We start from the raw sequence: 12372 nt of genomic DNA, 5'->3' as shown, positions 1-12372 counted from the left end.
AGTGCAGCGTGGTGAGACTACTACAGTGAGTGCACGAGTAATATATAATTGGCCTGTGTGGGTGATGTGGGTTTTGTCTCTCCTTAGAGACCTCAGACTCATCGTGCACTTCGTCTCTGGAACTTGCAAAGTGCACCTCCATGCCGTTTTACCCACCCTACCCACACACTTCTCCCTCAGGCCATGACTCTTCTAGTTCACCTGCAGGATACACTGGTGATATGAGCCTCCTTCTGTGCTGGTTCCCAGCCTTCCTCTTCTGTTCCACATTGTTCGTGATGGCGAAGTTGCCTGCCTTTCTTTTGATCTTTCTGTGGCTCGCCGTGACCGGTGCTCCTTCTCTTCTTCCTTCCTGCGCGCTGTGCAAGCTTGACTTCTGCTTCTCCTTAACTTTGCACCTGCGCTTTCGCATTTTCGTGGACTTTGGTTATTGCGCCTCCTTGAAGCGCACTTCACCGCCATTCGTGGCCTCACGGTGCGAAAGGGGGGTCACACAAGACTCCGCCCACGATGCACCATGCACAAAACGGAGGATGGTCCACACACTGTGACCGGACCGGTCAAGCAGGTCCAACCTCCGTGACAGCATCCTTGCCACTCCAAGGACTGCACCATGTCTGCCAATGCAAACGCCCGACCGAGACACTGGTGAAACCGAACACGTTGCTCCGCCGCAAACTAAAAACATAACGACCGAAATAACAGGTATCCACAGCGCCCCCACCGGTGACGCGTGTAGCCTTAGTACTATCAAGATACAACCGCGGGAAGCCCAGTCCGGAATCCCTAGACGTTCAAAGAGTTTTGTAGGGGGCCTACTTATGTCTACTTATATCTCTTCGTCCAGAGACAACTTAGCAATGGGTAGAATCCCTCCATACTTGGTTCCCCTGAGCTTGATTGAAAGCATCCTGTCTAAAGCTCTAGCAAGCCCCATTAGCCCTCTCCAAGCCCACTTGGCATTTTCTCTCAGGAGTTCCACTGTCCTGTATGTCAACCCTGAGTTCCGAGAAGTAGCCTTCCTTGTTACTCTTCCAATTATCGACTCCCGCAACATCTATCGCCTAAAAGACGTAATTAATGTTGGCACCTGGTAAAGCGACACATACGTCCGAATCAGTACTCCCGCGGTAGTCTCCTATCACTATAGTAACCCTGATCTGTATCTGGCACCAAATTTGCACATGTGGATCCTCACCAAAACCGTCCATTACCTGTGTCCCAGTAAGCCGTTCATCTGAGATGTAGCGGATGGGATTTGTGGCCTGAAGCCCATGAAGGATGGATCGCGGTGTAGAGCAGAGCTACCTGGCGCTTCAAAGCGGAGACCCAAGGATGCCGAGTTTTCTCCCGGACGCTAAGTTAATTAACTCCCCACCAGTCGAAGGATTGCACCAACAAAGGCGCCTCCACCCTGTTGAGTCCTGCCACTTGGGAGTTGGAACAGGCAACAGCAACACTCATGGGCGACGGATTCCTTTCCGTCGAATCCACGTGTTCCTGGTGCGCACCGGGCCGGCCGAACACTCGGGAGCCTGACTCGCCTGCCTCAAACGTGTTCCAGACATGTAAGTCCAACATTGTGGTCTACTAAAAGTACAGATTAGTGCATATTTGGGTTTAAATTAACGAGAACAGGAGTCCTCAGCTATATGCATTCACTACACGCCCATTCTGCTCATCTCACGTCACAAATCCCTTCCTTTGCCAATGTTCGTCTGTACCTTGTTTGTTTTGTGTTTGTCTGTGTTTTATCCTGTAGAAACCCCTTTTTATTATTACATTTTCGATAAAATTCACCCCTTGCATCATTGTTTTGTGTGACTGGGTTTGGAACAAAACCTCTGGAAAGGCTAGAACTCAAAGTTCTAAAGTGTAGCCACCTTCTGATAAGAAACTGATTAAAAAGATTTGTTGTCATTTCATCTAAAGTTAAACTTGTAAAAATATGACGTGGTGCCCCTCATATATATCAAATATCTTGATTTATAACGCTGTAATTTAAAATCACGATAACCCGGAAGTGACGCAGGCGCCGCTTCCAACTCATCGTTTCCTTCTAAATTAAGCGCAATTCTTATTTCATACATAATCGCGACACCTTTAAGCAGCAAAGATTAGTGACCGTCTATAGTGCTACACCTATTTGCCACTAATTGTCTTGTCATTGGAACCAATGCTTAATTATATTTCTGAATAAACAAAAACTAATTAGGAGCAGTCATCCAATAATGGGTTATCTTGTCAAGGGCCAACAGAAATCCATTCCACTATAACACTGTTAATTTTATGCACCACTGATGAGCTCCATACTAATCAATAACACTACAATAAAGGCAACCACGCATCAATCTGCTGTGATCGTGGAGGAGTTAACTGTGAGCACGGAGTCAGAAAAATGTCAACATTGGTTTAGAAAGAAATGCCCCAGTTGGTAGATACAGTACACAATGAAGCATACTCACAGCAGGCTAGATTCAGACCTCTTGACACAGCATGAAGTTAAGTGGGACTGCTGTGAGATGCTGCTTGTCGCATTGTTTTTAAAGTTTTGGAAATCAAATAAAAGAAGAGGTAGCCTGACATGGAATAGTTCGAGCATTTACAGTATATATGATGTGCAGTTCCTTTTTCTACATTTCCCCAATGCTATCCAATAACTTGTTTTTTTTACATCATTTTTATTTTCGCACATAAGTATTCCAACGTATACCGACTCTGTTGGCATATCATTTATTTGATGTTCATCCTCTGATTGATTTATTTTTTTTTTTTACAATTTTTCTCAATTGTTAAAACACATTGCTTGAAACCTCCACCCATTTCCTCAATACCTTAAACACAAATCCAAAAATTCAAGCTAAATTCACCAATACCTGACTCTTCTTGCGAAACCAAACTATTTCCACAAAAGTCATTCAAAATGAAAAACCCCACTGAACAGACAACACAACACACAACATAGAAAAAAAGAAAACACACTGATCAGATCATAAAGCGACAGGAATAATCTTAGTAGGATAACGATAGGATTGTGTTTTACAAAAAAAACCACAAAAACCCTGTACAGCACTAGTGAAAAAAAACAGACAAGAATCACAACTACAAAAGTGCATTCAGTATCTACTATAATTATTCATCTACAGCATCAGCTCGGCCTGCTGGGTCAGGCCACAGGATTTCATCCACAGCACAGGCCACATTCTCCCTGGCTAGGAAACGTGGCAAATAACTCCTGGTATGTCGGATCCATACTTGGCATACCTCCACACCTATGTCATTACAGGCCTGTTCCATGACCTGCAAGAGATCAGAATCAGAATCATCTTTGTTTGCCAAGTATGTTAAAAACACACAAGGAATTTGTCTCCGGTAGTTGCAGCCGCTCTAGTACAACAACAGACAGCCATTTGACAGAAAATACTTTTACATAATACATAAAAACATAAAAACACAGTAAGGAGAGTCACTGAGCAATGAAAGGTTACCGGTAATGGGAATGCATTTTTTTTTTCTTGGGACAATTATGCAAATGATGCAAAGTCCTCTAGCAATTTAGAGCAGTTTGAAATGACTATCCATCCATTCATCCATCCATCCATTTTCTACCGCTTATCCGAGGTCGGGTCGCGGGGGCAGTAGCTTTAGCAGGGACGCCCAGACTTCCCTCTCCCCAGCCACTTCATCCAGCTCTTCCGGGGGAATCCCGAGGCGTTCCCAGGCCAGCCGAAGGATGTAGTCTCTCCAGCGTGTCCTGGGTTGTTCCCGGGGTCTCCTCCTGGTGGGACGTGCCCGGAACACCTCACCAGGGAGTCGTTCGTGGTGACAAAAAATAAATAAAAAATGGGGGTGGGCGGTTTGTCCAGAGCCAAAGGAGAGGGCATGAGCTGAGCAGCAGGCTCACTGGAGGGAGAGAGAAGGAGAGAGAGAGAGAGAGAGAGAGAGAGAGAGAGAGAGAGAGAGAGAGAGAGAGAGAGAGAGAGAGAGAGTGAGAGAGAGAGACGAAGGGATGTCGAGGCTTTTGTGCTCCTGAGATGGAGAAGGAGACCACACCCATTGACTCGGGTTTCCATGTTAAATTTCATTCAGTATGTGTGAGTCGCGCCCTAAGCACGGGTTGAAACTCAGCGCATTTTCAAATAAACGATTCCCAGCTTTGAAACTGTCACACACAGAGATCAAGCATACAAAATGATTGTTGCAACTTTAGTTCTGGCAAATCAACTTATTATTCAATAAAACATAATTTCGTACATTTTGGCTTAAAACCCAGACGTACAGTTCTTCTCAAGTAGTCTTATCGTCAGACCTGTAGAATCAACACATTAATGACACATAAATCAAGGTGTGCATTTAGAATATTCATGAAGGTTTGTGTTTGGTGCAAATGTGAGATTTCTTCAATGTTCTTTTATTCTCCACTTCCGCCACAGGGTACACCATCACGAGGAGTCCAACTGTCAGTGTCTTTAATCACCTCTGCGGGGGTGATCATGTTCCATTAATGAGGAGGAAGTGACCATGTTCCATTGTTCAACAGTCATCAATGAATTCCTTGCTCCAGTCGCGTTGTGGGAGTCATGAGGAGACTTGCAGAGGTCTAGGTCATCCTGCGTGTCTCCACAGTGAAGTCCTTGTCCTTCTTCGAATTTAACTTAGAGCAGACGCATAGTGCGCGCGTATAGTGTACAACGAACCTTAGTATTGTCCTCTTTAGAGAAACTCGAAGTAGTGACTGTATTTCCAGCTTGAGTATGCCAATACTTCGTCACCGTCCATTGTGTTTGCGCCGCTGGCAGCTTGGGTACACGTGAGTTGACTATGTGCGGAAAACGTGCAACACGTCACGTGACGTCATTGCCCCAGACGGCTCAGTTTATAAATATTTCACCTTTTTTTGATATTATAGTTAGTCGTGTGCATTTTAGTTTTGTTTGTGTTTTGTCTGTTTTATTAGTCATTACTAAAACAAAGGCTGAAAATTGGTCTACAGATGACATGCACCGTGACTGAATCAAGTGTCTTTGTTATTGACTTGCCTCATGTTCCCAAACGCTGCAGTTTGTTAATGATGAACATCTGTTGCCTGAGCATAAGAAGCATATTTTAATATCAAAAGGATATTAAGCTCTGGTTCTTGTGAACATAAATATACAATAATAAATATAAAAAGTAATTTCTTATGATGTCACCGGACCACATTTTTGGAGTAACAGACCACATTTTTGGAGTAATCGTTTGGAATGGCACACACCTGTCTATTTAAGGTCACATAGTTGGCACTGCATATCAGAGCAGAAACCAAACAATGAAATCTAAGGAATTGTCTGCAGACCTCCAAGACTGGATTGTGTCAATGGACAAATCTAGGGAACGATACAAAAGAATTTCAGCAGCATTAAAGGTCCCGAAAAGCACTGTGGTCTCGATTATTCGTAAATGGAAGAAGTTTGGAAGCACCAGGACCCTTTCTAGATCTGGCCGTCCGACCAAGCTGAGTAACCTGGGAAGAAGGGCATTGGTCATAGAGGTGAACGAGAACCCTTTGGTCACTAAGGCAGAGCTCCAGTGTTACCTTGCGGAGATAGGAGAACCATCCAGAAGGTCAACCGTTGCGAACGCACTCCACCAATCAGGCCTTTATGGTAGAGTGGCTAGACGGAAGCCATTTCTCACTAAAAGGCACATGGCTGTCCGCTTGGAGTTTGCCAAAAGGCACCTTAACGATTCTCAGACCTGCCGAATTAAAATGCTCTGGTCTGATGAAACCGAAACAGAGCCTTTTGGCCTGAATTGCAAGCGTCATATCTGGAGAAGAAGAGGCACTTCTCATCACCTGGCTAACACCATCCCTACTGTGAAGCATGGTGGTGGCAGCACCATGCTGTGGGGCTGTTTTTCTGCTCCAGAAACCATAGAGGGTAAGATGACAGCTGCCATACATAGAGAAATTCTTCAAGAGAACTTGCTCCAGAGTGCTCTGGAACTCAGACTAGGGCGTCGATTCACTTTCCAACACGACAATGACCCAAAGCACACAGCCAAGATAACAAAGGAGTGGCGTCAGGAGCAGCCTCTGAATGTCCTTGAGTGGCCCAACCAGAGGCCGGACTTGAATCCAATCAAACATGTCTGGAAAGACCTAAAAATGGATGCTCCATCATCCAACCTGACTGACCTTGAGAGGATCTGCAGAGAAGAATGGGAGAAAATGCCCCAAAATAGGTGTGCCAAGCTCGTAGAGACATAGCCAAGAAGACTTGAGGCTGTGATTGCTGCCAAAGGTCCATCCATCTATCCATTTTCTAAGCCGCTTATCCTCAACACTGCTTATCTTCCAACTCATCATTTTCCTCTAAATTATGCACAATTTGATGGTGTCTCTGGCAGTATGGGCAGGGGCCAGGTCCTGCTGGAAGATGAAATCTGCATCTCCATACAGATCTTCAGCAGAAGGAATCATGAAGTCCTCTAAAACATTCTGGTAGACTGTTGCGGTGACCTTGGATTTAAGAAAGCACAGTTTACCAACAACTGCACTGGACATTGTACCCAAAATCATGACTGACTCTGGATATTTCACACTGGACCTCGAGCAGCCTCCGTTCTGTTCTTCACCAGTCTTCCTCCAAACATTGATTACCAAATGAAAGGCACACTTTACTTTCATCGGAAAAGAGGACCTTAAATTATAAATCAAACTATTTTATCTATTAAGGGGGCACCGCGTCACAAAAGTGACGAGAAACCTTTTATCAGTCTCGTAATCTGAAGGTTGCTACACTTTCTGAAATTCTAGAAGGCCAGAGGTTTCGTTCCTCAAACCCAAACACACACACCAATGCAGGTAATGAATTTAATGAAAAATTTAATGATCTAACATGGGGAATCTACAGGGAAGCATTACAGAAAAACACAAAACAAAGTACAGATGAACATTGGCAAAGGAAGCTGACTTGTGATGCGAGATTGGTAGAATGAGCGTGTAATGAATGCATATAGGTGGGGATTCCTGTTCCTGTTAATTTAAACCCAAATACGCACTAATCTGTACTTTTAGTAGACCGCAATGTTGGACTTATGTGTCTTGAACATGATTGAGACAGGCAGGTCAAGCTTCCGAGTGTTCAGCCGGCCCGGTTTGCACGGGGAACAGGTGGATTTGGCGGAAAGGAAGAAGAAAAAGTTTTTAAAAAGCCCAAAACGTTCCCAGGCAGGACGGCCAGAGCGTGGGTGTCTATGCTCGCAAGACTTTCAGAGCAGGCGCGTTGTGCCTGCTTCCGTCCCCCTCGGGGTGAGCTCAGGCCCCCAAAAAGGGTAGCTCGGAGCGCTTTGCAGGATGCTCTGCAGTCGGGGATGGTCCGATGTGTCCTCGCCACCTCGTGGTGAAGTGGGCGTCCTGGCTGGGCCAGTCTTCGGCAAGTTGGTCGGGTGAGACAAGAGCCCTTTAATGGCCAGAGCGAGACAGAAAGGGGGTGGTTTAGCCCCTCCCTCCTTCCTTTTCAGGATTATATCGTGGTTTAAAACCAGTGGAATAAAATATTAATGATTGGATTTAAGATAACGCTTAAATTTTCCCGCATTTTCCCGCTTTGCATTGTCCCATGCTCATCCTCTTTAATACATGTAACGAACGTTTCAAATGTTTTGTGATTGTTGAGAACACGATATTTTCATTGTGGCATTTGTGTGGTGTGGAGTGAAACATTTCATCTGGTTCAGTTGACAACAGATTCAACATCAGACATTCAAGTTTGCAGAAATACAGTCACTCATGGCGTTCATGTAAAGTTCTTAAAATATTAGATCCAGTCAAGTCCGGTAACGACTGTGGTTCATGAACCCGCGTCTGCAGTGGCGTTCCGTCGCCTGTGGGTGTCGCGAGCACACCGTCCATTCTCCGGCTTGACTGGCAAAGTGTCACCGGCGCAGCGGTGTGGAGACACCTTCGTTGGTGAGGGTCTGTGGGCTGGCTGGTGGAAGTTAATTAGTTTAGCCTTCTGTTGCAAAGTCGGTATCTTTTGTCTCTGCTTTGATGCTCAGGGTGCTGGGAATTCACTTAGCGTCGGCGTCCAACAGCAGATATCTGTGGCTTGCTTTTGATGCTCCCAGCTTGTGATTCACTTAGCGTCTGTATGTGAAGTTCAGTCTCGCCACTCCGTGGTTGTCTATCTCGGCGGGAAGAGTGGCGGTCGCCAGAGACTGGGGTGCTGGGTGTCATCCTTTCATGGCGTGTCCGCTACACTTATATTCATTGTGTGTGTGTGTGTGTGTGTGAGACTGAACTCTGGAACATAAATACGGATCAAATTGCAACGAGTGTCAATTCATTCTTTGGTTACCTTTCATTGGAAAAACAGCGAACACGCAGCAGGAATTGTGGCGATAGTTGTTAATGCATCATACACCCCACCACACACAATCACGGGATAGGGATAATGGTTCCCAGTTGGGGACCTGGTAACAATAGTGATAGTGTGGGTGTCGGTTTTTCACATTTCTCTTGGCTTGACTCTTGGGGCCTTCCCCCCCTCCGGTTGTCGGGCCACGGAGGGGTGGGGGTTGGCTACCCCCTTTGGCCCCGCCTTCCTCTCCTCGCTCTTGGCGCCCTCGCCCATCCTTACTTGTTTTGGCGGACTATGACCGTTTTTGGGTGGCTGCTGGCTCCTGCGTTGGGCCCTGTTGGTGGGTGGGGACCCCATGCTCTCCGGGGGCGGTGGCGGCAGGGCAGCTCGCTGGGTGTTGGTGGCGGTGGGGTGGCAGTGGTGCCCGTGCCCCTCCCTTTGGGACTGGTCGGGGCGCTTCGGTCGGGTCCTGGGGGGTCAGTGGCGTCCCTCTGGCTGGGTCCCCTACTGGACGGGCTTGCTGACTCAGCCCACCCCCCTTGTGGGTGGGAGGGGCTCACCCTTCCTCAATGTGCTGGCTCAGCAACTCCGTACACTAGTTGACTAACATGCATGTGATATGGTGTTCATTCACTAATAAGTTCGATAGACACACTATAGGCTTTAATTACTTGTGCTGGGATCACCAACAACAACACAGGTCATACTAACATATCAACTCACAGGTTCTTACAGGTATTTAGATACTAAAATAGAATCCCACCGCACCACTCGTCAATAGCACTGTCTTGCTCATTTTCCCACATCCTGTCCTGCCCTTTTCTGTCCTCTCTTATCTTGTTCTCTTGGTTAGTTATTGCATGTCCTCACCGAGTGTCCCCCACTTCCCCAGTCGACAAATGACTGTTGCAATGTTACTTGTGTACTAGACTGTCTCACTATTGTGCTGCTGTGGTTCTCACCCCTGGTCCCCTTGTCCACTCTATCCCTCTGTCTGTCCCCGAAAACCCTTTTCTGTCTGGCTGCATTTTCAACAAACATCAGAATAATAACAAAATTTAAAAATAAGCAGAGGGAGTATTTCAAACCCGCCTGTTGCACAGCGAAACTGTTCCAGCACAAAAGCATACAGATCCACCATTCTGCAAGGCCATGCAGCTGAACAGGACAGGTTAAAAAAAAAGAACTATTAATCACACTGTTAGATATGACATCAACACAGAAAATAGTTACAGAATCTTGCAAAACCAATACAGTACACACGAAAATTACATATATAAGTATGGGGACATCTTGCCATTTGATTGTGGGAGTTTCTTTCGTCTATTTATTCACAATAACATATTTGAGGTCAGACGTCATGTTGGATGAAAAGCTCGACTCACACTGTTGAAGATGATCCCAAATGTGTTTGATGAGCTTCCGGTCTGGACTCTGTGTAGGCCAGTAGTTTGTCTTTCCACAACAAACTCATCCACCTATACCATTATGGTCTTTTGTTGTAGTTCTGGGCTTTCTACCTTACCGCTCCCACAAAGTTGGAAGCATTGCATTCTCAAAAATATTTTAAATAAGTAAACTGAAGAAATAAGATTCAGTGGGAATTTAGCGGTCTAGCCCCAAATCCTAATTGATTAATTGACTGAGGCATGTCACAATCTTGTGTGCATTAGTGGACTGCGCATGAGCAAATGAAAAATGTATTGAAAGCTTTATCGTCACTGCTTGTTCATCCTAGTGATGGTGCAGAGGAAAATGAAACGACTGTACTTGGAGAGTAAGAATATGCTCAGCTACACATGGGTACACCTGTGTTTTTTCATCCATTTCTCAGTGAACACAAGAACCATTTTTAGAATTTTGATGATGGCTTGACTTACCTGTGTTTGAAATCTCACAATTGCCACATTGCAATATAAAATTAATTTAAAAAATGATTTTTTTTTTCGAGGCACATTGACATAGTGTGCCATAGAAAATTCTGAAAGGAAACTGAAGATTTTCTAACAAATCTGTTGCTGTTTACTCATTTATGTTGTGCACTTGTGTCAATTGTTCCTGCGGTACTGGCAGATTATCCATGGCCAAACTCCGGAACTCTCATTAGTACCTGATACTGTTTCCTTATTGTGTGAATATTTCATTCACTGTATTTCTGTCTTGTGTTTATGTTAACAATAAATGGAAGCATGAGGTAACAGTGCTTGAGTAAATAAGTTGTTGCATGTGTGCGTTTTCAGCCTGCCCGGTTCATTTGAGAATGTACATACAAAGTCATCTCATCCCAATGCCTTGCCGACTCATCTCACAGCTTTGCATATTTACAGTAAGTTCTTGTAACAATAGCAGTAAGTACGGTTGACAAATACATCACATGACAATGTATGCATCATTTCTGGCAGGAGTCACAAAGCCTTCTTCAACCATGGACTCTCTTCAGGACAGATAACAAATGTATGTATTGTTGGCATTGTTGTTGTAAGGTGCTGTCCTCTTCATTTTCATAAAATGAGATCAATAACAGTACAGACATGGTCCACTGAATTTCCTTTTGATAATCAACCATGTACCGTGTTTTCTGAAGATGCAAATTCCATTTTTGGATATATAGGACTTTTATCCTCTTGCTAATGAAAAGTTCCTTTCTTTGGTTCTTCGACAAACGCTCCTTCTTTGTCACTCCCGCTGTCTTTACTGTTAATGCCACTGGAGAGAGCCTCATTATCTTCTTGCAATACACCAGAGGGATCTGTGAGCTGAAGTGTCAGGATGAGGCAGCCATTTTGCCTTCACACAATAGCAGACAGCAAATACCATTTGTAAAATTGTCAGAACTATTGCATGTCTTTACCTTTATTACGATTATATAAACGAGTGTAATCTGTTTAATGAGTCGTTAGAATCATTTATGCACTTGTATCCGCAGAGTTTAAAGGGAACACATAAATTGTGGAACTCACACGATTTTTACGAAGCTGTTTGTCTTTACCGTCGTGCACTTTTGTCCTGACTCTCATAAAAAGAAGTGTATTTCAATGGGCCAAAACCCTTTTCTCTTGCAATAAGGATTGCCTTTACTATGAATACCTGAAATTATAACTCATCAATAACATTTTGAAAATAGGACTTTTAGTGTGGCTGTTTCAGCATGGGAGACATTAACCCATATAAAACCAAGGTGGGCTAAAAACAACTGCTTAATTTGATTTTTTTTTTAAAGTATCTTAACCATTATTGATGAGATTACATGACAATGCCTCATAATCATGAGGACTTGCTTCGACTGTATTAGAAAAAGTATGTTCTTTTGTGCGCAGAATCTAATGTGAAAAGAACTGACTGTTTAAATAGTGTTACATTCAACTTTCACTGAAAAGCTTTGTGAGTTTACCCAAATACATCCATCCATCCATTTTCTTTACCGCTACTCCTCACTAGGGTCACGGGAGTGCTGGAGCCTATCCCAGCTATCTTCGGGCAGGAGGCGGGGTTCACCCTGAACTGGTTGCCAGCCAATCGCAGGGCACATACAAACAAACAACCATTCGCACTCACATTCACACCTATGGGCAATTTAGAGTCTTCAATCAACCTACCATGCATGTTTTTGGGATGTGGGAGGAAACCGGAAACCCCACCCAGGCACGGGGAGAACATGCAAAGTCCACACAGGCGGGGCCGGGATTTGAACCCCGGTCCTCACAACTGTGAGGCAGACGCTCTAACCAGTCGCTCACCGTTCCACCACAAATACATTACAATACCAATTAATGTTATGTACATGTACAGGAGACAAATTCCTTGTGTGTTTTGGACATACTTGGCAAATAAAGATGATTCTGATTCTGATTCTGATTCTGAGGTACGTGGGCACAGTCTATATATAGCAAATGAGGTAGCTTGTCAATAAGTATTCCCTTTTTTGGTAGAACCATACAAAATGGATTTGAAAGAAAATCCAGTGATCTATCCAGGAAAAACACAAAACATTTTTACGTTAATTTTTTGCAAGAACAATAAATGAAAT

At 44.4% G+C, this 12372-nt stretch overlaps 1 long non-coding RNA gene across 1 annotated transcript; it reads right to left on the bottom strand.

Annotated features, from left to right (window-relative positions):
* Positions 1–2661: 2661 nt before the first annotated feature.
* Positions 2662–3876, bottom strand: LOC133475462 (uncharacterized). Its single transcript, XR_009787858.1, has 2 exons — positions 3610–3876; positions 2662–3300 (listed from the first exon to the last, which is right to left on the bottom strand). It is a non-coding gene; the product is annotated as an uncharacterized LOC133475462 (long non-coding RNA).
* Between the last annotated feature and the right edge of the window lie 8496 nt (positions 3877–12372).

Source organism: Phyllopteryx taeniolatus, chromosome 3 (assembly GCF_024500385.1).
Source record: "Phyllopteryx taeniolatus isolate TA_2022b chromosome 3, UOR_Ptae_1.2, whole genome shotgun sequence".
In the NCBI taxonomy this organism is placed as follows: Eukaryota; Metazoa; Chordata; class Actinopteri; order Syngnathiformes; family Syngnathidae; genus Phyllopteryx; species Phyllopteryx taeniolatus.
The sequence above is the reverse complement of the archived record's forward strand: the minus strand, read 5'-3'. Positions and strand labels throughout refer to the sequence as shown.